At 43.2% G+C, this 27,819-nt stretch overlaps 1 protein-coding gene across 2 annotated transcripts in view; it reads left to right on the forward strand.

Annotated features, from left to right (window-relative positions):
- Positions 1-10,437: 10,437 nt before the first annotated feature.
- INPP1 (inositol polyphosphate-1-phosphatase) overlaps positions 10,438-27,819 on the forward strand; it is a 134,856-nt gene continuing 117,474 nt past the window's right edge. Inside the window, exons 1-2 of one of the 2 annotated variants that reach the window (XM_085648809.1) lie at positions 10,438-10,704; positions 22,233-22,336. The gene's annotated coding sequence lies outside the window, so the exon portion shown is untranslated. The remainder of the gene's footprint in view (positions 10,705-22,232; positions 22,337-27,819) is intronic. The other variant, XM_085648808.1, reaches the window with a different exon arrangement.

Below are 27,819 nucleotides of genomic sequence, written 5' to 3' on the forward strand. Positions count from 1 at the left end.
GGGAGTTATTTGATGCTGAATGACCAAGGTAGCGGTGGGATGAAACCATAAATACCATATCTGGTGACGGTTTCTAGAGTTGTGATCTGTTTTACACCAGTGCTTTGTCCACCTGCCTGCACAGTTAGGGTGGTGACAGTTTGGCCTTTAATTCCAATTTCTAATGTGAACTTTGATGCTTTAAGTAGACTTAAAGCCATTTTGTTTTAGAAGGAAGTTGCCATAAAATCTGCACAGAGGATTTTGATCTACAGGTTGCAAAGTCTTCTTCTGAGATACAGTCTTTACTGTGCACTAACCTCCCACACCATTTCGGGGAGCGTGTGCACCACATTTTTAATGCCTCAAATACTGCAGGTGTAGCATATTTTTTGAGACAATTTGCTCTGGGTTTGTTAGTACCTTCCAGACTGTCTTCGAAGTGAGTCCATCTTTCACACATTAAGTGCTTGGAAGCATTTTGGAGGCTTACCACTTGTCCTGTTCCTCATTGTTGGGATACTGATTTTATTTTATCCGCTCCACAATAGATTTTCTATCATGTGGCCAAAAGGGGATGGCACTGCCACATGTGCTCTTGTGTCGTGAGAGGATGATACCGTCCTTTGGCGCACCCTTGCTCCAGGAACTAAATGATAACTGGTTCTTGTCCTTTCAGCCCATCTGGTTACACTGTGTGCAGCCTGTGTTCCGCTGTCTCCTGCGCACTGCTGAGTGAGCCCTGAATATATACCTTGAAATATTATGTTATGTTAAAAAAACATGTAAAGCGCAGCGTATATCCGGGGGTATCTTGGAGCTAATCAGAGAGCAGAACAAGTACAGGCGAAAAACTATTGATTAAAAAGCCAGGTTTTTAGGGATTTTCTGAATTGTAGAAGGGAGGGAGCTGATATTATGGGTAAAGAGAGGCGATTCCATTGCTTGGTCACTGCTACCAGGGAGCTGCTTCCATCCCATTTAGATTTTTTATATCTGTTGGTATTTATTTTGAAGGATCCCAATGATCATAGATTTCTAGTGGGGGTGTACCAGGAAAAAGCTTTCTTGAAGAAGAATGATCCAGAGTCATGAAGAGCTTTTAAGTAAGACACAGAGATTTTAATGTAATCCTATTTTTTATGTTTAACATATGAAGATCTTTTACGGCAAGAGAGACTGAGTGATGTCTGGGCAGTCCGAGGAGTAATCTTGCGGCTGAATTCTGCAAAACATGTAGTTTCTTGACATATTGGACCTGCACACAATTGTATAGGCCATTACAGTAGTCTAATTGTGATAGTATTAAGGTGGAGATAACTGTCTTCCTGGCACTGATGGGGAGGAAATTTAGAATTTTCCTAAGGATTCTAAGGGCATGATAAGAAGATGAAATTACTTCATTGATTTGTTTACCGAGATTTCGTTTATCATACAGGATGACCCCAAGACTCTTAGCTTTGTTTGTGGGGACGGGGAGTGGTCCCATTTCAGCTGGCCAACAGGGTGCTGACCAGAAATTAGGATTATTTCCAAGTAGGATCACCACGGTCTTCTCAGAATTGATTTTAAGACAATACGTGCTCATCCAGGAACTGATTCGATGGCTAATATAGTTAGATTTCTTGAAAGCGGAAATCCCGATTTGCATGTTGTCGACGTGGAAGCTGAAAGATAGAATAAGAAGGGCTAGTTCAGCTACGTAAATATTAAAAAGAGTAGGACTGAGTGATGAACCCTGTGGAACTCCACAGGGCAAAGGATTTTGATGAGAAGTTGTCTACTTTGACCATATTTTACCTGTCAGAGAGGAAGGATGTAAGATGTTTTAGGGCTAATTTGTTTATGCCGATCACCTCCAGACGGTGGATCAAGATGGAATGGTCGACCGTGTCAAAGGCCGCTGACAGATATAACAGGATCAGAGCTGCCGAGCCGCCCTCATCCAGGATAAACTTTAGTTCATCAGTGGCCTTAATGAGGGCTGTCTCTGTGCTATGTTCTGATCTGAATCCAAATTGAGTGGGATCCAGACAGTTATTTTCTTTGATGAACTGATGCAACTGGGTATTCATGATCTTTTTGAAATGTAACTGGTACAATCTATGGATATAGGATTGCTGGTGGGCCCATTAAAAGTTCACTTGCGAAGTTGCCCAGTGCGATTGCTGTTGCTGGAAAATAGATAGTATGAGCCTCAGAGGATGCTTCAGCTTCTGGAGTTCTGGATCTTAGCTCGTCCTCTGCACATGCACTACTGACAGTCACACCTTCGGAGGTTGCTGAGCGTGGCAAATTTGACCATGATTTTTTATTGGGTCTTGTGAGAGCTGTGCCAATGGAAACATCATCTGCAGCAGCTGGGAATAGCTTTGTTTTGTCTTCTCCTAGGAACATTTAAACAATCCGACAGTTTTGAGCAGTTAAGATTTTTTTTATTCTGTAATTGTTTTTATACACAAAATTCCTTTTATTGCAGCCTTATGTGCTTTTTTTTTATATTACCTTCTAAATACATTTGTCTTTCTTTATGTTTTTAATATTAAAAGAGATTTTAACCTTATATTTTAGCATGTCTTAGGAATCTTTTAGTCGCCTTGCGTCCAAGGAAGTGGTGGTATGTGGCTACATAGGCCTCGGGCAAGGAGCACCACCATTTTACATGTTCACCTTTAAAGTTAACATCTTTCTTAAACATTGACTGGAAACACATTTGCATGTGCAGACTTATAGGAAAATATTCTCTGAAATGGATTTGCTTACATTTACACTTGTTTATAGGCATATTATCAGGGCCTTGTACCAGGCTTAACTTCACTGCGCAAAATGTTGATGTTTGTTGTTGTCCATTTAGCAACAGCCCTGCAAGAGTAGAATCAACAATCACCATCAACAATGACGGCCTGACTGGGGCTTCAGTATGGTAACACGTGTGTCGTTTATTATATAAACAACACAAATTCTTTGTTTAGACGGAGGAGCATTTTGCTGTCATTGTCGAGGTCAACTCATGCCAGAATTTCAGCCCAGCTGAATCCTGTTTACTTTCCTGAGAAGGATAATGGCCTGCTCTACACAAGACCGTGCTCCCAGATTAAACATACCACAGGTAGCTGGGGAGTTAGATCACCCTAGGGTATTCTGGTAGATATACACCCCCTAAAAACCCTAAGTTAGGAAGCGCTAGCTAGGAGTATAGCTATGATTTTACATGTATACTTATAATCAATGTAACAGCACAATTTTTGAATTGTTCATCTTCTTTATGATTCTAGTAATACAATACAATACAACACGTTTCTAACATGCACAGCTACCTCACAAGGTGTCCCAGTGATAATTAAGGTGTCCTAGTAATGCCGATTACTCTGTTCTGTTTCCTTCTATTAATTGTTGCAGCACATGAATTTCACACACGAATCACAATACTTCAATAAACAAATGAAATTACAATTTGAGTATTTCTTGTGTCTCCCTTTGGGCATTCATGAGTTACTAACGAAAGAGACTGATCTGTTTCTACAATTTCCTTTGGGAGTCAGAGTTGCATGTTCTGAGGTTGCACATACCCTCCAGGACCTTGTAAGGTTGAAAGGTCCAGAGTGTGCACTGTGAGCTAGCCAGGACTATAGGCCAACATATCCTGATGGAGCACATGGAGTAAGTCTCATACAGTTTTGACGTTTATGTTGTCCAAACACACAGTTTTACTGATCCAGTATGAACAGTATGAACCGTACGACAACCCTTGCCCTGGAGGAACAAAATATGGCACTGGCCCTGGATGAGTAGAAACTAGTCTTGGTTTTGGAAGAGAAAAAGGCCTTGCTGGCTCATGAGGTCAGCCGAAAGGAACTGGGCCTGAAGATAAAAAGGGTCTGAGAGTCCAGTAAGGATGATGGCAGTGAAATTAAAGTGACAAGATGGGATAAAGGTGTTCACATTTCCAAAGACCTGCTGACTAGTTTTGTGGTGGGGGTTGACATAGAAAAGTGGTTAAAGGCCTATGGGGAGGCCTTCAACATGCACATAGTCCTAGAGGAGTACTGGGAGGCTAGACTGGGGAAGCACATGCCCATTATAGGGGAGGGATACCTTATTGAACCTTGACAAAGCTGACAGGATGAGATATATTTGTTTTTGCAGAGTTTTATACAGCTCGAACTTGACCCGAATCGGGTTCAGAGCGCTTTACATAGCACCAGTTACGTTACATGAGGACACACATTCATTTTTGTTAGGCACGGGGAGATTAAGTGATTTGCCCAGAATCACAGGATGTTCAGCGTCATTGCCGAGACTCGAACCCAGTTCCCCAGATTTGAGGTCGGCCGCCCTAGCTGTTAGGCCAACTCCTCTCCCCAATGATATGCCCACATAAAGGAAGCCCTTCTTGTGAAGTTTGGTTTAACACCAGAAAGGTATCGCCCGAGGTTCAAGGATAGCCAGAACCCCCCCACCCCCCCTGCCCCCTTTCCCCCACCAGTCATAAGCTGATTTTGTGGATTACTCCAGGGAGGCAATGGGTGGTTGGGTGATGGGCAGCAATGTGCATAATTATGATGGACTTTACAATTTGATAATGAAGGAGCACATTTCAGTAATTGTTTTTAAGGGCTGCACCAACACCTTAATGATTCTAAGCTCACTGTCCCCAGAGAGAAAGGAAAGGAGGCTGACCTCTCGATCAGTACCAAAGTGTCAATGAAGATACCTTGGGAGGGAACCCAAGAAGGATAGACAAGGGTAGAGGGGAACAGGGAAAACCAAAAAGATTTCTCTATAGGCCTCCGAAAGAGTTTTCAGAAGGAGTCCTAATCGAATTCTGATCATAAGAAGGGAGGGTGTAGAGTGAAGAAGCCCCAGGGGCCTTACCAACCCAAGTGCTATGAGTTCTGAAACTGAGGGCGAAATAAGGGGGGGTGCAATCTTCCCATGCAGCAAGCAGCTCCTCACTGGTGGGCATTGCCAGTGTAGTGCTGGGGGAGGAGCTTACCCCAGATGGTTTTAGGGAGAGTGCAGAAATTACCCTAGTGTGCCTGGGTGACAGATAAATGGTGCCTAGAGCTCACATACCTGATAACAGTAATAAGTACAAGCAGTGGTTCACTATTAATGGGCAGAGGGTGAAGGTTCTGTGCGACACAGCAGCCAGCATGACTACTGTAAGGTGTCATCTGATGTCCTCAGAGCAGGTTATCCCTGATGTAGTCCACCAGGTTGTTATACCTGACAACCAAGTAAGTCACTACTCTGCGCCTTTGGTTCCACTAGAGTAGTGGGGAGGTCTCAGGTTCTCTAAAGGTAGCTGTGAGACCAGCAATGCCTGTTTATTGTCTGCTGTGGAATAATCTAGGCAAAACCAACAGTTGATGGACAGAATGCAGAACAATGTCATACATTCACCCCAGTACAGAGATCTGGGTCTAAATCTATCGTTTTTTTGCTCACCATGCCATTCCAGTTTGAACCCAGCCATATGCAAATCAGTCTTGACCCTGTGCCTCATGGGAACAGTCCAGCCCGAATTGCCAAGACAGGTCCTCCCTGGACTGGAAACAAGCATCCTAGGACCGGTTACGGGGTTTCACCCCTCTTCAGCCAGGATAGCTTGATTCCAGTGGCATGGAGAGCACAGCACTCACGTCTGAGCATACCCGTCACACTCGGGGTGACCAATGCAAAAACAACAGTTGATGGACAGAATGCAGAACAATGTCATACATTCACCCCAGTACAGAGATCTGGGCCTAAATCCATAGTTTTTTTGCTCACCATGCCACCCCAGTTTAGACCTGGTCATATGCAAATCAGTCTTGACCCTGTGCCTCATGAGAACAGCCCAGCTCGAACTGCCAAGCCAGGTTCTCCCTGGACCGGAAACAAGCATCCTAGGACCGGTTACGGGGTTTCACCCCTCTTCAGCCAGGATAGCTTGATTCCAGTGGCACAGTGAGCCCGGGACCTACGTCTAGGCATACCCGGCGCACTTAGGGCGAGAAAGCAAAAGACATACAATTGATGGACGGAATGCAGAACAAATCAAAACATTCTCCCTGAAGAATCAACAATACCCTGAAGGGCATGCTAATGGGCTATCAGAACCCAACAGGCGTAAGTTGGATTTCTTGTTACCATCCCACATTTTTGCCTACAGGGAGCTGCCCCAGGAAAAAGTGGGCTTTAGCCCCTTTGAGCTTCTGTTTGGCCATCCTGTGAAAGGCCTATTAGTCTTATCAAGGAGGGGTAGAAGCAAGCCCCCAAGAAACCTTCCCCTCCAAGATACAGTGAGCTACATGTTAGCTCTCAGTTCTCAGTTCAGATAAAGCCCTTCTGGAAAGAGGCCACTGAGATGGTGGAGGCCTGCCAAGAGGAGATGAAACGGTGGTACGACCAGAAGGCTACTCTGGTGGAGTACCAATCTGACCAGAAATTGTGGGTGAAGGAGCCTGTGGAGCCTGAGCCTTGCAGGATCAGTGCACCATTCCCTATGACGTCAAGAAGAGGAAATGGGAGTTCACCTACCTAGTGGACTTCCAAACCCTGGGGAGCCCATAAGAGTCCTACATGTGAACCGCCTCAAGCGGTTCACATGTAGGACTATGCTTTTGGTGACAGACGGTCTTGAGGATGAGGATTGTGAACCTTCCCAGAACTACAGTTTCTAAGGAGAAGGATGGGTCAGTGGATGGATTGTCTTCTCCCACACACTGACAGCAGAGCAGCAGGCAGACTGTCGCCGGTTGCCCTGACAGTTCTTCTCTCTTTCCTCCCTTACCCCTGGGCTCTCTGACTAGTGTGTACATGCCATTGACATAGCGGACAACATGCCTGTCAGTTTTAAAATGTACAGGGTATTCTGCCAAAGTAAGAGTCAGCATCAAAGATGAGGTGTCGAAAATGCTGGAATTTGGGATGATTTAGCTCTCCTGTAGTTCCAAGTCCAGTGGTACTGGTACCTAATTCTGCCCCACTAGGCCCCACTCCAGAACTGTGGCTCTGTGTGGACTATAGGGGTCTCAATTCAGTCACCCTGACTGATGTCCACCCCATCCCAGAGCTGGTGAACTAATTGATCGGTTGCGGGCTGCCAAGTTCCTCAGTAACTTTTATTTGATAGGGTATTGGCAGATTGCCTAACTTGGGGACCAGGGAGAGGTTGGCATTCTCCGCCCCATAGGGCCACTTCCAGATTAAAGTAATGCCATTTGGGTTAAAGAATGCTCCTGCAACCTTCCAGAGGTTGGTCAATCGGATCCTAGCTGACTTGGAAAACTTCAGTGCAGCCTAACTGGTTGATATTGCAGTTTTCAGCTCCAGCTCGGATAACTACCTGTACCGCCTCAAATAATTGTTTCAAGCCCTGCAACACATAGGCCTGACCATCAAGGCCACTAAGTGCAAGATAGGACAGGGCTCAGTGGTGTAAATGACCACCAAGTTGGTGGAGGCCATATACAACCTCTCCAACCCATGATACAGACTATCATAGCTTCGGAGCCTCAAAAGACTCAAAGCCAGATGAAAGCCTTCTTAGGCCTCACCGGATATTACAGGAGATTTGTCAATGGATATGGCATCATTGTGGCCGCCTGGACAGAGCTGGCTTCCAAGCAGCAGCTAATAAGGTGATCTGGACAGAGATGTGCTAGAAGGTCTGAAAGAAGCCACGAGGTGAACAACAGTGCTCAAGACACCTGGCTTCTTAAAAGAGTGCCTCGTGCAGGCAGATTCTACAGACCATCCTGCATTACCTTTGGAGTGTCACCTGATGAGTCACTGCTCAGGTGGGTTGGAGCCTGTTGACCATGTTACTGTTGCTACCCTCCCCACCCACAATCCAGCATTGGCGGCCATGACCCGGTCAATGAGTCTCCACTGCTCTGGGTCTGCGTGTTCACCACTTGACCTGTCCAGCATCTGTGATCTCCGAGTTCTACTGCAGCATCGGGCATGGGGAGCTGGGCCCGACCCAGATCATACTGTAGTATTGAATGGACCACGGGGCACTGTGCTGGCTTTTCCACTACCGGGCTAAATCCTGATTAGAGGGATGGTGTATGATGATCGGGACTGGGAACACAACTCCCTAACAATCGTCTGCCATGTTTACCAGCTTGGCCACGTTCCTCAACTACGACCATATCTATCCTACCCTACCAAATCTACCCTACCTAACCTGCCTCCATCTCTGCAATGCATATATCCTGCACCTCCTCAGAAGTGGTGGTTTAGTGAAAAAGGGCCAAGTTATGCCGAGATGACCTCTATTAATAGCCTAATATACTGCAGCCTGCATCGTAAAACAGATGCTTGCAACATTTGCGGGGCATGAAAATGTAGGAGGCACTGCCTTTATCAACAAAAAAAATCAGACCTTTAGGCTTTGCCAATGCTTGTTCAAATTTACGTTGATAAAAATAAAACTATGTTCTTCAGTTGGGCAACATCTATTTAGAGGCCCTGTTGATTTTTTAGGTCTCGCCTGACCCAGCGCATGCGCTGGTCTGGCGAGACTTATTGAGAGGGCTCCAAAAAGTGCTACCAGGCCAGCCTAGAGCTACAGTGCATGTGCGCGGGTGCGTGCACCGCACTTTACCGCGATTACTTTCACTGCCGCTTTGATGTTTGATCGTGATTGCGATCGCAATCACTTTCACTTTCGCAGCCGCACGGCCGCTTGGCATGGCCAATAGGTCTCGCTTTTGGGACCTTATAAGTATTTAGTTATGCAACTGTTGCATGGCTAAACACTTATAAGGTCCCAAAGGCGAGACCTATTGGCTATGCCAATGCTTGTTTTAAATTTTTAATAGAGTTTTATTGATTTTGCACAAAACCAGAGGGGGGTGGGGGGGGTCCGGGGACGCCTCCCAGTGAAATACAAAGGTACAATCAGGACACTTAAAATCCATTGGCAGAATAGAGTGTCCATGCCATCTTGTCAGGCAATTATGCAACCTGCTCAGTGAGACTATGCAACTATTACAGTAACTTATCTCAAACTAAACCCCCCCACCCCCCTTCCCACCCCCCAGGCGTGTCACTAAGTCAAGTCAGCAAAAAGGCCAACCATAGCCCGCAACGATTCAACATGTTTGTATGGGATATGGCCATGAATGTGGTGGTCCAACGGATTTATCTTGGGCCAACCCAGTTCCCGAGGCTGCAGGTCATGAGGATCAGAGGGCTATTCACATGTTAGGCTGCTGCCTCCCCGGGGGCATCTACGAGGTCATTATCATCTGTCTCTCCGGGAGATTTGAGTGCAACGACCAGCGCTTCCCATGCTCCGGCCCCCTCTATTTAGAGGCCCTGTTGATTATAGTTAAAGTGAAAACCCTACTCAGGTTTGCACATTAAGATCAATGAAGCCATAATTTCAAGACGAAATATGAACAGTTAGTTGCGAAAATGAAGCAAATTAATTAAACGGTTGGGCTTGGTCTTGAATCTTTGGCCTTCCACATAAACTGTTATTTGGAGCAGCTCAGCCAATGCTTAAATACTCCACACTTGTCATCTTCTTTCAAAATTATTGGAATGCATTCGATTCAGCCTCAGTGCTGATTGTGTACACCACGTGCTGTAATTGTTCAGAGCTGCCACTGCACAAATTAACTTAGCAAATGGCTTAACATCACGACTGCACTACATAGTTACCAACCCACCCGATGTCATCACTTTTTGGAAAGTCCTTCTGGTTTCAGCCTCTGGGCCTGCGGCTATTAGGGAGCTTGCTAAGCCCAGACGTATTGGCTTTGTGAAGCTTGTTGGAACTAGTGGCCAGAACAACTGTTGTCAGCTCTCCCTGCATCATGCATTATGTGCTGGGCCAATGATACTATCTCTATGAAAAAGTCACGTGACATCATCTCTGATGATGCCATCATTATGCTAATCAGCTATCACAAAACCTGAATAATTATGGATTATTTTGCACACAGGATGTTGCCAGCCTTGTTTAGCCTATCCTCATGATACCCCTCGCATTGAGGGTGGTGTCCGATAACGTCCTTTCAGTTGCAGAGAGTACAAATTCATTTATGTTTTGCAAACACATCGTTTCCTAGGTATGAACCCTTGTGAAGGGACCTACCTTGGCAGTGGAAACGGTTTACAATAAAAGAAAAGAAAATTCCATTGGAGTGGGGTGCATCGTGAATACTTAAACTTCTTATCACGCGGTTCGTGCCTGCACTCAAGAAACCAGGGACGTGAATAAAATCAATATATTGTTGTTGGAGGACAAATTTGTGCAAAAACAGTTTAGAAAGATATAATAGCGGAAAGTATCCCTGGTTGGTATCGTGAAGTGTCCTGCGCTTAGTCGCCTCGGAAGCAAGAGGCAGCTCGGCTGCTGGGAAGCCGTTTCCTGGAGCAAGCGTGTTGTTGATGTCTTTCCATTGACAGTGTCATGGAGGGAGTGGGAGTGGGCGGGGGCTGCTGTGGGGCGGGGCCAAGCAGCAGCACAACCCTGGTGCAGAGGCTGAGCAAAGCCACATCTTCCCTGTTCTGTCAGGAGACCCTCGGCAGCCCACTGAGGTGCGGACACCTCGTCCCGTACAAGTCTGAACCTTACTTTCTGCCCTCGAGACACCGGAGCAGCCCGGAAGAAGCCAAGAGCACGGGCAGAGAGGACGTTGCTACTCCCTTGGTCGCGGCAGCCCCTCGTCGGCCCTGGTCACTGACATACCTGGAAATAAAGGGACTCCTACTAGCCAGGTACAGTAACCCTGCCTATATTCACTCGCTGCATGTACGTCATGTAAAGGACAGCTCCATTCAGGGAGCAAGGGAGGGGGGCGCAGAGCACTTATTTTATATGAACGTGCGGAGAGGGGGCGTTAATACAGTCAGAATGAACATTTTGAAGAACGCATTTTGAAGAACGCTGAATAGAAAAGGCCGAGGGGCGAAAAGCGCCTGCGGCAAAGTAGCCCACACGTAATTACTGTGTTCAGAGTGGGCGTGTGCCCACAGCTCAGGCTCCCGCTTCCTGCCTGTGTTATTTTTATACCACCACTGCAATGCTGGAATTAGAAAACATCTGCGGGACCCTAAAATAGGAAGACTGCCAGGTGGGGTTAAAAGGGGGCTGGGGGAGTCCAGGGTAGCAAGGGAGTGGAGTTTGTCATGGCAGACAGAGTAAGAAGTACTACATAAATGCCATCACGTCACATAACAATGCTTAACTTCAAAGCTTTAATGTAACCTTGACTACTTTAGTATTATGTGCTGCAGAAATGGTTACTATTATAGCTACCAATGCCATTGCGGTCACACCAGACTTTCACACAGAGCGTAAATACACATAAATACTGATGCATATAACCAAAAGTAAAAAAAAAAAAGACACAAGTAGGAGTTTATCCCTCCTTGGCAGATTACCTGGAAAAACTGCCTCACCATACCTCTAAATGGCTGCTCTATCTGAGGATGAGATGTAAAACTGAGCACCTGCGCCAAGCTCAGGGACAACCTTTTAAAAAGGAATTACCTCCTCATCTATTCCTTGTCCAATTGCTTATGCTATTAGGCCATGAGCCAGGTGGCCAAATTTAGGCCACATTGGTGCAACTCAGTGGATGACTTTTAACATTATTTATTGCAATGTATGGATGCATAGAGATCGAAAATATGTGATAGCAAGATATCACTCTTTGCCTTTTGTCTGATATTATTGAATTAGCAACCATAACTGAAAAAAAAATGTTTTTCATATTTTTGATAACTAGCATACAAATTCATCATAATATGAATACAAATAAATAGAATCCCACCATTTTGGTTAAATTCAATATTATTTTAAAATAATTATGATTATTCATTGTAATAATAATAGTCTTTAAAATAACAATACAACGTAATTGTATTCCTCATATATTGATATAGATTATATGCATCATTTTTACTTACAATTTCAAATATTAGTTGTTATATCTTAAATAGGCAATGTATTTCATGAGTAAATATAAACACAATTTTATCATTCACATTCGCAGTGGCGGTTGGTGGCAAATCACATTGGGAGGGTCTAATATATACACATAATACACATAACAAATACATAATATTATGCACTTGAGGTCATTCAGACAGCTGACATATGTTGGCAGTTTAGAGCACCTAATGCAGTTGAAAGTTAATAGATCTAACACAGCCTGAGGTGCTGGCTGCCTTTTCATCCAGTTCACTACCAGTTGCTCTGCTCCCTCGTGTTTTTCCAACTTCCACCCTCTCCCAATTGGACATGGTGTCAGTGGACCATTCTGAAGACCTCTCTTGCTTATAGCAGCTTGATAATTCATACGTTCTACATTATTTCTTCAGACAGTCCTTGCAAGGTGGAAGTTGATGACTGTCTAGCTTACCCTTCTTTGCGCTGAATAGTTGATATCTCCAGGCATTCGTGTGAGGAACCAAATATTTTAATGCATACAGCAAGCATGAGAATTGCTCCAATTTGTCCATTAGTTGTTCAGAGAGATCCCATTCATCTCCAAGCTGCGAAAATGTTTCCTGGGTATGTCTGTTGGCAGACAGGGTTTTGAATGCACTTACTTTTCCTTTTCCCGCAAATGTGCTTACTGTGTCGCATCCGGTAAACCTATGGAGAGAGACCTATCATAGCTCGGCAAACATTGTTACCAAGAGTTAAAACTATTTTCCCAAGGACTCAGATGAGTATTTTAGTACCACATGTCATAAACAATTTAGCCATGATACTGTCACAGAATTCCAAACACATAATAAACATATCGGTGTCATCTGAACTTATCATTACTGCCTCATAAACCTCATTAGCAGCATGTGTAGCATGCAGCAACAAACAACAATCTGTTTCTTTGTGTGTACTGTTGAGATCAGGCACTTTGTGGCTCCCTTCTGATTTGATTTTGTAGCATTTATCTTCACAGTTTGCAAACAGTGTTTTAGTCTCAAGTTTTGCAAAATAGTCTGGCTTCCTCCATTCATTAACAAGCAATGCAATGGGAGTTGTTTTATTCCATACGTGGCTTAGGAATTTCCTCCACTGACATTCTGGGAAGATGAGATGCTCTGTAACTAGTGCCTGAGTTCTTCCCCTCTGATTGTCCTTTCGCTGTTCTTAATAGACGTCTCATTGTATGTATCAAACACAACATTGATTCTTTGACTCCTATTTCCTTCCTGCAAAGCCATGAACAAGACAGACATAGTCACGTCACCGAAGTTTGATTCCTCTCCTTTTATGATCTGAAAAAGAACCATATCATTAATCAGCATGGCTGAATTTCCTGTCATTTCCTCAGCAGGGGTAACGTTTTTCTGCAAGTATATTGCTAAAACAGCTTTGTTTGTCTTTCGCAACTGACCTTCTGGAGTTGCTAAAGCCCATGGTAAAGGTCCTAAAGGATGAGAGAGTAAATCCGCCATTTGAAGATTACGATTCTGTGCTGTCACAATGATTCAACCAAATAGTGTTTTGTCTGCTTTTATGATGCTTGTCCAGCCATTGCCGTTCACAGCCTTCTTCTTGGACATGTTAGTGAAGGTTTTTAGTTTGTTCATTTTCATTGGGTCATGAAACTTCTTAATAAGTGGATTATTCTCAAGTCGCTCAAGTTTGAAGTCTGTATAGCACTGTTCACTTATTTAATATGACTTCATTATGTTGGATACTATGCAATGCCTTTTTTGCCGTGGAGAGACTAATGAGATCATGTGGCCCAACAAATGGGTTTATCGAGCTTTAAACCAGACTAACAGCTCTCTTAACAGTATCTTAGTCTTTTTCGATTTGTGACTTATGTAGATCTGTGTGAGCAAAATCTGATCTGTTAACCACTCACACAGAAGGGGGCCCCTGGAGGTGAATAACAGGCGGATTGGACAGGGGACAAGTCAACATACAGTCTAAAGAGACCCAAACTGCCTGAACAATATTTATAAAGCGCTCAAAGAGTCACTGATTAGTTAAGTGGTCGCCATACAAACTGAGAAATTCGCCCAAGAATTAGGAAAAAAGGGGGAGGGATTAAGAAATATAAACTCTTTATTGATAACATTTTATCAAAATTTATAAAAAATGACATGAACCATGGTAAAGTTCCGACATAAATAGACACATAATAGGTCCCACATTCACATTCTCTCAATACACACAGGCAACAAACCACAGACCCATACAATCTCATGCACTCTAAGAACTCAGGGAGAGTTCGACAATATCACACAAATGCTTTAATTAATCCAAACTCAAAACAACAGGTACATGGTGACCATCAGATAGTCCATGATCTAATGGGTTGATGTAGTCCATAATCACATATCTTCTTATTTAGGAAGGTGGAAACAACGGGGGCACATGGTTCTCCTGTCCAGACGCGCTTTTCGGTGTCTAACCCAGATATGTGTCACACCTTCATCAGGGCAATCAGATCAAGCTGTGGGACATAAGAGCAGATGCGCCTACAAATATAATAGCATTGATATAAGCATATGACATAATATAACATAAAATACATAACGATATCTATAAGCAGATACAATTACTACATACAAAACATGAAAAAAGGCAGAGTAAAACTTTGCAGGCTACAGATAAACATAATTCAATGGAGTTTCATATCATAATAAGAGGGAGGAGTGCACACAAGGAAAATTGCCTAAAGTGGAGAGAAGAGTTTTAAAAAAGGTCCAAAGAGTGCCAATAATAAGGAGTAAGTGAATATGTGAAAGTTCACCAGAGATTGCCATTGTGCACTAAATGAAATTAAACGAACGGTGAATAAAACAGTGTTGATAGATGTCAAGAAAGACTAAACAGTTCACACAGGAATACCTGCAATAGAAGCGTCGATGAAGAACACAGGCGGTCAAAAGATATAACAAAGAAAGATTCAATATAAGGGGTCTGGAAGGATAGAAACATTATAAGTTGAGATTAGATCAGGGGATAGATATGCTGCTAGGGAAAGATATGCTGCTTACCGAGATAATTAGATAAATACAGTTAGACAGTGGACAGACTAGGTAGGTCATATGCATCCACAAATGGAAAAGATGCGATGTGATAGAATTAATTCTGGTTCCCAGGTTCGTTATTAGAGGCTTGAATTTTTAGAATTAAGAATTCATCTGCAAAAATGATAAAAATACAGAACTAAAAAGATATATATATATATATTTTTTTTTTTTTAAAGACCTTTATTGTTATGTTTACGATACACAGCTTTGGCCTACAACCCTTCGGGCCGGCCGCATATTGCATTCATGCACTTTGTCTTAACTAACACAGCCCAGTGCCGTCAACCCGGGGGTACGGCGGCGCTAGAAAGTGCATTCGTATCACAGTTAAAGAAGGATAATGCAGGCCTCATTTTCTCTATGTAAACCATAAACAAACGGAGAGCTCCCAACGGCGCCGGCGCCGAACGAGCAACTACTCCCCCCCCCCCCCCCCCCCTCCCCCCCAAACTTCCCTAAAACCAGTCACCACTCTTACCGTAGATATACTCTGTACCCATGGGCGGCTGCGGCACCCCACCTCAGCCCCGGGAGCCACTAAAACGTGGATAAAAAGATATATTTAGGTGTAAGAATAGGGACTCAAAGGCACATGCACCAGGTGTCATGAGGCAAACCATGGAAACTCGCCTGAACATTCCAATGGGGTAAGGTTAATAAGCGCAGAGCATAACTAGTCAGGGATCGCGATACTCGGCATACAAACCATTTGTAGAGGTAAGTAAAAACCAAATGGTTCATAAACAAATGCGTATATTCACCCGGCAAGTAATGGTGAATGATAGGAGATGCAGGGTGGGAACTGATAAAGCATAGATTAATGCAAAGTTCCCATGGAGGGAATTCAAAACAGAGAAAGTACACAGCTATACCCTGTAAGTTTAGTGAGCTAAAAATGAGAATTGATCCCAGCAGGGGGTGACCCACATAGTACTATACAAATAACCAGGACTAACAAGTTGAAAGCACCCAACTCCCCAGCCAAATGGGAGTCCGTAAATAGTAAAACGTGACCTACCCGGGGTGCGAAGAGATGCGCAGTCATAGCCATCCAGCAGCACGCGGGTAACAAAGCTCCCGCCGTCAACACAAATCAGCTGAGTACTCACGAAAGCGCTCAGGGGATTTAAATAAGGGAGGCCGTAGGCGGAGGAGCCGTTCGCATCGAGAGGGGAGAGTTGCTCGCTAAAATTAAGGAAACCGCAATAGAAAGAGGACTAGTCCTGTAAACAAGATGGTTCCAATTACACAGTCGCAATATTGGACAGGAGGAGACACAATCAAGACAAATAAAGATCTTTTCTAACCACATGGATGCAAAGCAATATTGCACCAATAAAGAAAAACAAACATAAAAAATAAAGAATAAGAATAAAAAAGTAAGAAGCATATCCTGAGATATAGAACAGATCATAGTGTATAAAATGTACAACGAAAAATGGTAAACAATCAAAATAGGGTAAGTAGTCTAAGTAAAAAGGAAAAATAGAAAAATTAATTAATCTGTGCATAACAAAGATATCAATAAATCCACAGCAAAAGGGGAGAACAGGAATCAACCTGGGTGGGCCCATCATAGGATCGCGTTCTCCCAAGGGCAGGCTTCGTTCAGACCTTTCTCTTGCGAGTTAAGGGTGAAAATCCAGAAGACTTCTCTTTTCCTTCTGGTAGCAGGGAAGTCCCTCCATGCTTGTGATTGCACTTTCTCCAGAATAGACCATTTGAGGTCACTCTCTACATGGGCTGACTCTAACCAATGACTGACCAGGGGGGCTGACTGTGTCTTGAGTCTGATATTAGACTTATGTTCACCAATTCTCTTTCTAGCTTCTCTGCCGGTTTCGCCAACATAGGCTAGTTTACATGGGCAGAGAATGACGTATATGACGTTTGATGAACGACAGTTGGTCATCTCAGAGAGAAAGACAGTTCTTTCATTAATTCGGATACTCTCACTTACAATGGCATTCGAGCATGCTTGGCAGGAGCCACATCTATGGTTTCCTTTAATGGATTCACTCCCTGTGATAGATTTTTGACAGAAGGGGTTGCTTTCAGGGATCTTGGCTCTCACCAAGTGATTTCTGAGATTTTTGTTCCTTCTGAACACAAACAGGGGTTTCGGTAACTTATATTCATAGTTGTCCATATTGAGCAGGTGCCATTGGGAGTTAATGGTCTGGCGTATCTTCTGATCAAGGTTAGAGTGCTTAGTCACACAGACCAGTTTATCTGATTGTTCAATGTTTTTAGGTTTGAACATAGCTTCCCTGTTATAATATCTGGCCCTCTGTTCTGCTTGGGTCTTCGGATCAGATAGAACCCGCTCAGCAGAGACTCTCTAACCCAAACCAGAACGTTACCCCCTCCCTAGGGCCTATTTACACCTAAATAACCACATATATGTACCACCTAAGGACAGGGAATTCCTACTATATATACCAAGACCTACAAGTCACAGCCTCGCGGTCCCAAACGGACCCAGGACTTCCTGCCCAGACGGCAGCCACAGACTTCCTGCCCAGACGGCAGTCACAGCCTCGCGGTCCCAAATGGACCCAGGACTTCCTGCCCAGACGGCAGCCACAGCCTCGCGGTCCCAAACGGACCCAGGACTTCCTGCCCAGACGGCAGCCACAGCCTCGCGGTCCCAAACGGACCCAGGACTTCCTGCCCAGACGGCAGCCACAGCCTCGCGGTCCCAAACGGACCCAGGACTTCCTGCCCAGACGGCAGCCTTAGCACAGCCTCGCGGTCCCAAACGGACCCAGGACTTCCTGCCCAGACGGCAGCCACAGACTTCCTGCCCAGACGGCAGTCACAGCCTCGCGGTCCCAAACGGACCCAGGACTTCCTGCCCAGACGGCAGCCTTAGCACGAGTTCATCCTATAATTACCACGACATCAGTGTTACTATATATCAGATCACACAGAGACAGCTAGTTGAGCACAACTTGTTCCCTAGTTCGAAGGGCTCCTTTCTCCCTTACTCAGTTACCACCTACCTGATCAGGATTGACATCTGTTCATGTCAAGTCACAGCTGACTAGAAGAATAGGTTACCCTCTTACACAAGAACACGTAGCACATATTGCTTTACTACAAACTGAATACTTTATTTAGTTATTACATGCACACTCACGGAACATAATACATATCACATAACCTGCAAAGAAAAGTGAAAGATTAAGTTGTACACTCTAATAGTAAGGGGTTGACATCACCTTGGTCGTATGTAGCCTGCACTCAATGGTCATCTAGGTTCCCTTTTCGTCTGCGCCTCGGCTTCGCCTGGAAGTCACACCTCCGCAATCACGGGTTTACTCCCGTCTCCCTCTCCGAGTCACTGGGACCTCTTCCTCATCGGCTACTCTCTTCTCTTTGGAATATCTATTTCTCGGTTTTTCTCCACCTCCAAGTTTGTCATCTGTCTCCCCTGGAATAAGTAGCAGCTTTACTACTAACGGCCAGGTGCCGCCTATGGACTAGAAGCAAGTGCCAGCATCTGCCTCAGACTTTCACTAATATAGAGGTGCCTTTTCTCATGGAAAATTCCAGCCCGTAACCTGCCGCCCACCAAATTCTTGTACCTCCCCGTGCCAAGGACACGTTCCCAGCCGGCCGGCCTGATGTAGTGTCTTCGGCATGAAGAAAAATACAATCCTTCGATAAGGGCCGGCCTGAACCGGTTCTCTCCAAGCGAATAACACCTCATAACTAAAACATCCCCTTTACCCTAGAAACATCTCAAGCTGCCGGAGCAGAAAGAAAGATGGAGTCTCTCCCGTTTGAGGCCTACCAGGCCTGCATTCAGCACGGCTCCATGAAATACCCTCACTACAGGACAGGTTATCCCTAATACTAACGAATCTATCCCCTAGGCTATATGTGCAAGCCCTGATCTATGGGGAAGAGCACAGAATCATGTCGAAGTGCCTAGTAAATAGGCTCCATTCACTACTCTAACCCTTAGACTTGAATGGAAAGAGACTGAAGTCACCTAAATCACCCTTCAACACGATAAGACCGGAAAAATCGAGCAGTACACCCTCTTAAAGGAGTCTTGTTGGATAGCCCCTGTTAAGCAATTTTTCTTTCAAGATCTCAGCCTGTTTTAAGAAGTCGTTCATATTCGTACAGTTTCTCCGTAAATGGAGAAACTGGCTGAAAGGGATGACTTCCTTCTGGCAGCAAGGGTGGAAGTTGCTATATTGCAGCACGGTGTTTCTTGCCGTGGGTTTAGTATATAACGAAACCTGAAGGTGAGAATCTTGGTGCTCAATCCAGACATCAAGGAATTTTAGTTTGACATTACTGGACTGAGCAGTAAACTTGAGGTTAGGGTCGGTTAAGTTAATCCAACTTGTGAATTCATCAAGAGTCTCTTTGTAACCCTTCCAGATGAAAAAGATGTCGTCGATAAATCGCGACCATGAACGGACATTTTCCAAAAACGAGGCAATCTCGTGGTATATATTGTGTTCCTCAAAGTGTCCCATGTATAGACATGCTACACTTGGTGCACAAGCCGCCCCCATGCTCACTCCCTGTACTTGCTGGTTATAGGTACCATTAAACTCAAAAACATTTTCTCCAAGTACTATATCCAAACAATAAAGGATAAATGATGAGTTGGTTATAGTTGGGTCTGATTGAAGGATTTCTTGGAGTACTTTCATGGTACCCTCATGGGGGATGTTGGTATATAGGGACTCAAGGTCCATCGTGACCAGCAGTTCCCCCTCTCAGTTGTAGGGGGTGTTTTTGATCTTGGAATTGAAATGCCCAGTGTCCTTAACGTAGGATGAAATGTTGCAGACTAAGGGTTTGAGAAAACGGTCAACATATTTTGAAAGGGGTTCAGTGGCTGCCCCAATTGTGGACACTATGGGTCTCAAAGGTGGATTGCACTCATTCTTGTGAGTTTTTGGCTGTCCATATATGATAGGTATGCGAGTGCAGGTGGGCGTAAGGAATTCCGCCTCTTTGGTGCAAATATCTCCATTGTCCACAGCCGTTTCCACTATCCTGAGAATTCTGTGTTTCAGACCAGGTTCATGGTTAGCAGTGATTTTCTTATAATGTCTAGTGACCCCAAGAAGGCTGTTCATCTTCTCCACATACTGTGGGGTATCAACAATGACAATGCCTCCTCCCTTGTCACATGGCTTGATGGTAAGGTTCATGTTATCTCTCGGAGATTGGAGGGTGGCGTTCTCTTCTCTAGAGATGTTTTATGGGGGTCTTGGGACATATTTGATGATTTTCTGCATTTTGGTAATCACTGATTTTTCAAACATTTCCACCTCTGATCCAAGGGAATCAAGATTTGGGGTGAAGTCAGATGGCGGTTTTAAGCCAGATAGGTTGTCAAGGATGTCGGTGGGGGGGGGGTCTAGTTTGAAAAACCTTTCTAAGTCTTACTCTACAGAAGAACAGATGGAGGTCCTTAATGAGCTCAAACGTATTAACACTAGTGGTAGGAACAAAGGATAATCCTCTGGATAAAAGGGTCTCAGTGTTAGAGTCCATATTGTTAGAGGACAAATTGAACACTGGAATGCAATTCACGTTCTCCAATATTGCTGGTTGTGTGTTTGAATATATTTCTGAGGCTGGTCCTGCTCTTGACGATAGTTCCTTTGTTGTTGGTTCCGAGTTCTGGGGCGAAAGTTGCCCCTTCGATTGCCTAAATAACGGTTATAGGTTGGAGGCCTCTCGAATTGGTCCTGTCTTGGCTGGTAATTAGGATTATAGTTTGAGGGACCCTCGCCTTCCGAGTTGGTGGTATCAGAGAAAGTGGTAACACACCTATTTCCCCAACGTGGGGTACCTGCACCAGAGGTATTCTCGTCAGTAGTGGTATAAAAGTTTGTAGTGAGGTAGGGATATGCACGTTCTTGGGAAAATAACTGAATGTCTTTCTTGAGTTTTTCTGTTTTTCTTTTTAAAAGGTACTCGGCGAAAGAGTCTAGTTCGTATGAAATTTCCTCCAATTTCCTTTTCCCGTCCTCAACACTGTTATCTTTTTTAAGTTTCTCTTCTAAGTCCTCAATCTCTTTGTTCAAAATAGATATAACCTCTCTCGCGGTTTCAATAATCAGCATCATCCAGTCCCTGGAACATCTATTTGAAATTAATGCCTACTTTTCCAGGAACTGTCTGATTTCGATAAAGAGACCAGGTATATTTCTGACCCTCAAGCCAATAGGAATAGTGCCAGCTTTTAAATATTCCAACATGAAGTTGGCATGAGATTCAGTATGTTTGGACTTTTTTTGAGGTGGAGGAGTTTGGTCCATTCTTCTTCTAAACCCTTCGATAGTGTGAAGGGTTTATCACTGCCTGAAGTTTGACCGATAAGACCGGCAAAATCTTCATCTGAGAACCCGAAGGTCTTAATCCTGTCCATAGGAGTGAAAGATGGGGAATAATTGCGATAGGATCAGAAGGTAAGTAGATGAGACAACAATAATCAAAATTATTACTACAGATAGAAGTCTGACGTACAAAATATAAACATACTACACAAAGAGGAAAACAAATCTACTCATAAAAATATTGATTGTAGAAAGAATATAGATATAGTTTAGACCCACCACAACATATGAAAATGAGAAGTAAAGTAGAGAACACTAGGTGTGCAGAATCTCCCAAAGGGGAAAACACAGCGTAAACCCCCACAGCAACAAGACTGGGAACGAGTAACCACTCACACAGAAGGGGGCCCCTGGAGGCGAATAACAGGCAGATTGGACAGGGGGAAAGCCAACATACGGTCTAAAGAGACCCAAACTGCCTGAACAATATTTATAAAGCACTCAAAGAGTCACTGATTAGTTAGGAGGTCGCCATAGAAACTGAGAAATTCTCCCAAGTAGGGAAAAAAGGGGGAGGAATTACGAAATATAAACTCTTTATTTATAACATTTTATCAAAATTTATAAAAAAAATGACATAAGCCATGATAAAGTTCAGACATAAATAGACATATAAACAGTCAAACATTTACATTCTCTCAATACACACAGGCAGCAAACCACAGACCCATACAATCTCATGCACTCTAAGAACTCAAGAAGAGTTCGACAATATCACACATATACAGATACAAAAAACATCCTACTATAAATGCTTAAATTAATCCAAACTCAAAACAACAGGTACATGGTGAACATCAGATAGTCAATGATCTAATGGGTTGATGTAGTCCATAATCACATATCTTCTTATTAAGGAAGGTGGAAACAACGGGTGCACATGGTTCTCCAGCGCCGACGCGCGTTTCGGTGTCTAAACCGGTGTCAACGTCTGATGGAGGATATGGCCATGGTGTTGATGTCAGGTTTGTTTTAATCATTGTTCTTATGTGTGATTATATTTGATCAATGATCGTGTTCATGTCTGTTGCCTTAGCCTTTAAAAAAGATAATTCTCTTTTCAAACTCTGGTTTTCTCTCATAACATCTCGCAGCATGACACTATCAGGTTGGGCCAATAATTTTCCTTGGTTATCTGGGAATGTGCGGAGGCTGTCACCCAACTTGGAGTCCAGTTTTCTTCTAATATGCTTCTTGGCTGATTCATCTATTACCTGTATTCCTCTGCGTGTCATGAGGTTTTCAAGCCTTTCAGTGAGAGTCGTCACACACATTACCTCTTTGTTAGGAATAATCACAGTTCTAATGTATTGAAATAGTTCATCATATGCTTCATCTTATATTTTTGTAGAGATCATCACTTTTAATACTAGATGCATGATCTTCTTTGTTTAGCCCTTGTGTAGTGCCTATAACAAGATGCATGATAATGGGCTTCAGCAGCCACTATGTTCCTAATACAAAGTGCTAAGATCCTTGAATCACAATTAATGGCTGCACACTCTTGAAGCCTTTTGTCAACTCTATGCTCTGTGGCCTAGATTAATTTTTCTCATGCGTTGATGTTTCCTTGTAGTATTCTATCTTTTCACAGAATATACATGCTTCAGCATACAAATTTGACTTTAACTATAGTGATGTTCTCCTGTTGAAGCGTTTACTCATGCACTCATTAGTTCCAGCTTTTCGCTTAAGAGTCTGTAAATCTCTCTTCATAGTAAACAGGCTCCTGCACTTCCTGTACTTGGGAAACTGTGTTTCTTTCCACATTTCTCGCAATGTCTAAAAGTGGAATGTGATTCCTTACTGGAGCTGCCTCTAACAAAGTTTTCCATGATGAGTAGTCCTGCGGGTTTGTCAGCGTAACTCTATGTTGGACATTTGACGATAAATGAATTATACACTTGGGGATCAGAGGGACAAAATGTGCTTATTTCAGTGATGTTGCACGGTCATTTATCACCAGCTCTGGAAAAATAAATAAATTAAAACATTTGTACATTTTATTTGGTGTACTTAATACAATCATAATTACTACTATAATTATCAATTTACATAATCACATTTACTATAATTGTATTTTTTAATAAAACAAAATTCACAATAATAAGTTAGAAAAATATTTCCATTTACATCAAGGTATCTTGGGAGTGTAGTGGTAACACACAAAAGGCAAAGAGTTATCACTTGCTATCACATATTTTCCATCTCTAGGTTTCCATACCTTGCCAATAAGTCATATTAGAATACATTATTCCAAGTGGTACAGATAACATGGTTGGCTCGAGGCCTATATGCAGTTGTGAGCACATTTCTAACTCCATAACCTCTAACAAAGAGAAACTCAAACAAATGAAAAAAAACCTCCACCCACACTACTACAGCAAGATAGGGTCTCCTTAAATCCTTTGTTCTCCTCCGATTATTTTACAGTTCTTACAAGAGGGTTTGAAAAAGGTTGGTCTTCTACTTTGAGGGTTCAGTGGGTGGCGATTAAGGCCTTTTGTTCCCCTTGGGGTCTCTTTCTGAAATAGAGGTTTGGATTTCTAAGCTCTTTATGGGTTTTGACTTGTTGAGACCCAAGCTAAGAAATAATTTTCGAGCCTGAAAATAGGCCTGGGCCGGCGGAATTTTCAAGTAAATCTTCCAATAATCTGCACCATTTCTTGAATTTTCTGGATAAGATATTTTGAATCTAGTAGTAAAAATCCATGAATTCCTTCAAACGTTTCTTGTCATGCCAGTGGGGTATTGCTTGAAATGGGGGGTGGTAACATCCCTCCTGAAAGGGGTTTCTTTCAATAAAGGATCCTTCTTAGTTGCATAACAGGCCTTCAACACCCTCTAGCCTAGAGCATACACAAAGCTTTCTATGCTTACCAGTGTTCATACTCTCCATGTGTAGCATGGCTGATGTCTGTACCAATGCTCACAGTCAAATTATCTCTCTTACTCCCAGAGCTTGGAGTTGTTGGAAAGCGTGCTTTGCCCTCCAGCAGGTAATCCCGGTAAATTTTGCAAGGCAGCTCCAATTGTATTCATGCAGGATTTGTGTATGGTGTTCAAAGGTTAGGGATCTGAAACTCTTGAACCTTACAATGGGCATTCAAACCTATACGTCTGTGCTAAAATCCACAAATTTTGCTTGTTTTAGCCCTAGAAACCTTTAGGCAACGAGTGCAAATTTGACACTCCCTTAGGCTATGTGGCCAGTTATCACCAGATTGATAGTGGTGGTACCAGTAATATCTCACAAATATATGCACATTTAGCACTCCTGCTTATTCTCTATATACACATGTATGTAGATCTGTTGGCAATACAGCTGACACAAATGTTATTTGCGCCATGGTTATTTGCACACATTGTTAAAGCAGGATTATTTTTGTTTTTTAGCTATTAATAGCATTTATTTCAGACGGATTGACTTACCACATGTCTAAGCTAATTAACTAATTTGCTCCCAATTACTTGTTAGTAGACTTTTTAAATGGCACAGGTTATGATTATTCATCTTAGAGGCGGATAAAACAATGGTGTTCGTCACAGGGTGGCTGTAGTTTCATTCTTGACCCACCTTGTTACCTGTGTGTACTGTTCCAAAATTATTTTGCCTTCCACCATGGAGTCTTGATATTTTTTGGTGATATAAAAGCTTTGTGGAGGCAATATTGTTGTGGTATTTTCGCTATAATAATTGCTCATGACTCCACATTCCTTCCTATTTTGTGATGTCGACCTATTAATTGTTTTAACATCATTAAATGCGAGGAGGAGGCAATTTATAGCCAGTGGCAGAAAATGCATTATTATCTTGTCAATAGAAGAAAACAGTAAAAAGAATTGAACAGGATATCAAAAAAGGCACAGTTAGATGATATTGAAACAAATAAAATTAGATTTGGCCTGAGCACTGAGAACTGTAAAAAAACAGATTTGTTCTGCAAAGAGAAACTTCCATTTAATCTTCATTTGCATTAAAGATGCTCCTGTGAAGCAGCAGTATGGGAGATGGTGAATGTAAAAAATGCCTTCAGAATTAGTATTCTCAAAGCTTTGACTGTTGTCTGAGAAGCAGTGTTGGTCAGTGCTGAGCCCTTCAATTAGTCTGAAGCTCCAATGCACTTAGACATCTAACAATTAAATATAAGGACCCTTCTTTATCTTGTACCCTGCTCCTAAAGACTGTCATTGTGCAACAGCACTTGAACCAGAGCAAAGAAAGGCAACAGACACCTTTCCTTCAAAGGATCTGCAAAAAGGTACTCTGGTTGCCTTCCCAACAGCTACTAAAATAGAAGGGCACCCAGTACTCCCCTACCGAGTCCCATTAAGAGCAAAAGCGAGTCCTGAGCTTCTGTGTTGGTAGCCCAATTAGGCCCAAGTATTCCGATTGCCTGACATCTTGTTATAGAACAACTGTACTGTTCTATTTCATATAGGTACCCCAATATAGGTCTAGGTATCACCATATCCCTTCACCTACATTCTCTCCTATACTACATACATAACGGATTTGGAGGACTGACCTTTTACCCAGTTACAATACTACACATAAGTATGTATGGTTTTTACCCTGGTTACCGGCCTCTTAAATTACGCATGAGGATTCTTAGTTTCTTGGAATCACAGCAGGACCATCATCTCCTGCATAATAACTGTGTAAAAGTTAATTCCTGACACTGGCACAGCAAAGTAGAACCCCTGGGGATACCTTAGAGCATATAAACACCACTTCTTGCTGAGATAGAGAGAGGAGATCACGACTTTCATGCCGACACACTGACGCGAGACGCTGAGGTTCCTGTATGCAGATACTCCAGCTCGCAGTGGTCCGACATCCCTCGCATGATGTTCAGCTGAAGACCAGAACGGGGTCCCACAGGCTAACATCAGGTAATTGGGTTGGCTTTATCCTAGAGGAATTCTTGGCTTTACACTTACTCACATGCTAGGTACACTTAGGTACATCTAGGTAGGGTGCATCGTAGGAGTACGCATTTTATTGCCATGTATTTTATATACTTACCTATATTTATGATTTCAGCAAAATGGTAGAAACCTACCATCTGTTTACTTTCTTAGTGCTGCTACTCATTTATATATGCTACTGTCTACTGGTGTTTTCAGTGCACTTATTTTACGCTAGACTAACGACTGTTCAATAAATACTTATTGAAAACGTCCCAACCGTTTATTCCGTGTATCTCTCTGAGAACAAGTGAGCAAGAGTAACTGAGAGAAAAGTAAGTTACTGTTTCCATGGCCCTGAGGGATCAGGGTTGTCATGTTTGATAGTTGCGAATAACTATTCTCTCCTTGGGAAGAGGAGGTTATAGTGGCATTGCGAGCTAGCTGGTACACAGGCCAACATACCCGGTGGGGGTGTCTGCAATCAGTCTGGACACCAGTCCCGTAGTGTATGTTGTCTAAACGCGCAGATCCTATATAGGTCTTATAGAAACTACACAAGAGAACAATATATGTGAAGATTAATGACCTACTGCTTCACAAGGCCAACCCTGTAACTCAGTGACTGAAAACATCCAAACCAAAAATAATGATGTAGGACCCCTGGCCATATGTGGGGATCTGGCTATATATTTGAGTGAGATGAAGAAGGCACCCTTTAACCTGAACTTACCTGCTCCTTTCAGGATATTAATAATTAAATAAGACAAGATGATGCTGTGTGTGGAATGGAGGACCTAGTGAATGATTTATAAAACTCACAGCTGAAGTGCAACCAGTTGAAGAGTAACTGTGTCACAAACAAAAGCAGACGACCCTCAGGTGGAATTGAGCAGGAATAATATTTTGATCGTAAATTTCCAATGATCAAGGTGGTGAGGTTGTTAAAGGCCTCTTTATGGACAATCTACTGACTGGAAAATCAGACATCATTCTCCATCATACAGTTGAGCTGAAAGGAAGATTCTGGCTCCTGCGCAGCACAGCTGCATTCAGGGAGCTGGCGGGGTTGTGTAGGGCCCAGGGGCTCCCCCTTCTCCCTCAGCACCCAGTGAAAAATAAGGCATTGGGAGTGAGGGCCATCAAGGAAATGGCTCAAGGCTGTAAAGTAAACAGAAACGAGCATGCAGACTCGCTCATTAGGTATTTATTTCTCCCAGCTGGAGTGCCCCATAATGTCCCGCAAGGGGGCTGAAATCTACATTTAGATTTCTGTTGTGGCCCTAAAATGAAGATGGCCACACCAACAAGTGGTCAGTGCAAGAGGTGGAGCAGCCCTGCACAAATGTTTTATGTTTAGATCTCCTAGGTGATCACGTCCCCAACCCTGGGAGAGGTTTACCTCTATTTATTTTTTTTATTAAGTTTCATACATGGATAAACAACAAAACAAATCCGTCCTAACTGTATGAGGCATGTATTCGAGCATACAGTAAAAAATAATCAGTCCAATCGTATTAGTCCCAGATTTGACCAC

Source organism: Triturus cristatus, chromosome 3_2 (assembly GCF_964204655.1).
Source record: "Triturus cristatus chromosome 3_2, aTriCri1.1, whole genome shotgun sequence".
In the NCBI taxonomy this organism is placed as follows: Eukaryota; Metazoa; Chordata; class Amphibia; order Caudata; family Salamandridae; genus Triturus; species Triturus cristatus.